Source organism: Carya illinoinensis, chromosome 13 (assembly GCF_018687715.1).
Source record: "Carya illinoinensis cultivar Pawnee chromosome 13, C.illinoinensisPawnee_v1, whole genome shotgun sequence".
Classification (NCBI taxonomy): Eukaryota; Viridiplantae; Streptophyta; class Magnoliopsida; order Fagales; family Juglandaceae; genus Carya; species Carya illinoinensis.
The window spans coordinates 19,291,862-19,295,061 of NC_056764.1; the positions used below are offsets into that span (position 1 = coordinate 19,291,862).

At 38.2% G+C, this 3,200-nt stretch overlaps 1 non-coding gene across 1 annotated transcript; it reads left to right on the forward strand.

Annotated features, from left to right (window-relative positions):
• Positions 1-2,043: 2,043 nt before the first annotated feature.
• LOC122293051 lies at positions 2,044-2,151 on the forward strand. The gene has a single exon (XR_006237108.1). It is a non-coding gene; the product is annotated as a small nucleolar RNA R71 (small nucleolar RNA).
• The last annotated feature ends 1,049 nt before the right edge of the window (positions 2,152-3,200 follow it).

A 3,200-nucleotide genomic window follows, 5' to 3' on the forward strand; every position in this document is an offset into this window, starting at 1 on the left:
TTCTTGTTCACTAGTTAAGTGAGAAGAAATTACCACAGGGAAGGTGCTTTGTGGTCCTAAGAAAGCATACTTTAACTCCAATGGAAGAGGTTTGAAGTCCAAAGTTGGAGATTGCTCCTCCGAAGGCTTGAGGGTTGATGTCAATGGTGGAAGTTGCTCAAATTTTGGCCTCCATGGTGGAGTAACTTGCTGACCTATTGAGGAAACAAAAGATGAGTCATTAACATTATCAAATATTTTCAAATCTTCTTCAAATTCTTCTAAAGAATCAATAAGTTGAAAGTAATGTGCAGAATTTTCATCAATGAAATTTTCCAGCAAATTCACTTCATGAACTTCTTCAACTTCTTGCGGTTGCCTGCAAAGATTAAAAATATTTAGCTCCAAGGTCATATTTCCAAAACTCAACTTTAAAACTCCACTTCTACAATTTATGAGTGCATTAGAAGTAGCCAAGAAGGGTCTTCCTAAGATAACAGGTGCTTGGAAAGTAGAATGATTAGTCAATTGCATGTCGAGTACGACAAAGTCTACTGGATAGTAGAATTTGTCCACTTGTACCAAAACATCTTCCACGACACCCCTAGGAATCTTAATAGACCTATCAGCCAACTGCAATGTGATAGAAGTAGATTTCAACTCACCCAATCCAAGCTGAACATAAACATTATAAGGCAATAAGTTCACACTTGAACCTAAGTCTAATAATGCTTGGCCTATTTTTGAGCTCCCTATCATGCAAGCTATGGTAGGGGATCCTGGGTCCTTGTATTTGGGAGGAGTGTTGGTTTGGATAATAGCACTAACCTGTTCAGTAAGAAAAGCTTTCTTTTGCACATTCAATTTTCTTTTTACGGTACATAAATCCTTTAAAAATTTAGCATAGGTAGGAATCTGTTGAATAGCATCTAACAATGGTATATTAATCCTAACTTGCTTAAAAATTTCAAGAATTTCTGCGTGATGCTTATCTTTGTGCAAAGGGGCTAACCTTTGAGGAAAAGGTGCAAGTGTAGTGCTTGGGACACTTTCAGATTTCAAAGGATCATGTTCCTCATTTTCAGAAAGAGGTTTAGAAGTGTTACCATTCTTTTCTACCTCTTGAGCTGGAATGCCAATCACCTTACCACTTCTCAAGGTTGTAATAGCCTTGACTTGCTTGACATTTGAATCTCCTGTCATACTTTGAAATTGCTGGTTTTGGCCTTGGGGATTAGGCTGAGATTGTGCAGGGAACATCCCTTTCTCTTGAGCACTCATGGTTGTAGTCAACCTTGTGATTGACCCTCGAATCTCAGCAATGGCTTATTTTGACTATTGATAGCAGCTTGGCTTTGCATGAATTGCTGAAAATCGGTGGACAGCTGCTGGAAATTGGTGGATAATTGCTGGAAATTGTCTTCAAGGTTCTTTTTCTGGGCTGGAACCATGTGGTTGGCATATTGAGATGGTCCTGGACCTCCTGGGGTAGTGTAGGGTACAATTTGTGAAGGACCAGCTATGTTGGGTGCAGGTAAAGCAGCTTGTTCACCCCTCCAACTGAAATTAGGGTGATTTCTCCATCCCGAATTGTAAGTGTTGGAGTAAGGACCTAAAAAAGATTTAGCAACCATATTAACAGCATTAGATTGATCCAAGAGAACTTCTTTGAAGGCAGGAATGGTCGGACAATCATTAGTTGAATGCCCTTGGCCCTCACAAATATTACAGCTCAAGGTAATTTGAGGTATAGCCTGTACATCATTCACTTTCTTCATTTCTATGGTTTCTAATTTCTTAGAAATCATAGCCAACCTAGCATTCAAATCATCTACTTCTCTCAGATTATATTTCCCACCCCCTGAAATTGTCCTTGAACTTTCCGACCTATCATGAACATCAGATGTATCCCATGATTGTGCATTTTCAGCTAGATAATCAAAATATTCAAAAGCTTCTTCAGGTTCTTTGTTAAAAAACGCTCCATTACACATGGTCTCCACAAATTGTCTCATTTTTTGTTGCAACCCCTCATAAAAAAAACTAATGAGCCTCCAATTCTCATATCCATGATGAGGACATGCATTTAAAAGGTCTTTGAATCGTTCCCAGCAATGATAAAATGTTTCCACATCCTTTTGGCCAAAATTCATGATCTGTCTTTTCAAGGCATTGGTTCTATGCATGGGAAAAAATTTCTTTAAAAACTCAGTTTGCATTTCTTGTCAAGTCCCAATGGATCTTGGTCTTAAAGAATTTAACCATGTCTTAGCCTTGTCTTTTAAGGAAAATGGAAACAGTTTCAATCTTATGACTTCATCAGTGCATGTTCTATCCATGAATGTGGAACACACTTCTTCAAACTCTTTGATATGCAAATAAGGGTTTTCAGATTCCATACCATGAAAGTGTGGTAACAGTGGAATCATCCCAGGTTTGAAATTAAAAGCATTTGCATTAATAGGCAAAATGATGCAAGAAGGTGTGCTAGTCCTAACAGGCTGAAGATACTCTCTAAGAGTCCTGTTTGGATTCTCCACTTCCCTATCATGATGCTCATTTTCAGCCATGATGCTATCAATGTCTGATGATGATTCTACAGAAGATGATGCAGGGCTAAAAGATGTCAATGATTGTGTCCTAAACAGTCGAGATGTATGGTCTCTAGTCCAACTAGTCATACAATCAAGAGCAGATAATCAAAGACCATGAAAAATAAACAGAGAGAAGGGAAAAAAAAATTAGATGTCACCCAGGCTGTGAAAAGGTTCACAGCTCCACAACGTCCTCTCGGCGGTAGAGGAATGCTCTAATAAGCACCAGTTGTCCCCGGCAACGGCGCCAAAAACTTGACTCGTGGTCGAATGTGCTTCCAAGTGTAGAAGTGTCAAATTGTATCAAGGATAAGTCCAGGATCGTATTCCACAGGGACAATGGGTTATCAAAGCGTATAGGAGATTTGTGAGTAACAAATGAATTAAGTATGAGTGATGAAAATAAAATTCAAATGCAATGCAAAAAGATAATCGAAGTTGAAATTAGAGTTTCTAAAACAAAACAAATTTAACGAACACTTGGGTTGGGTATGAGACTCTCTTTATTTCGGATTCTAGATAATTTTCTCGATTAACAATCCAATCAAGGCATTGCTAATCAGAAGATAAAAAGTTAAGCTCAAGATTTTGCAATATTTTCCTAAGGGATTTTCTATTTTACTAGCC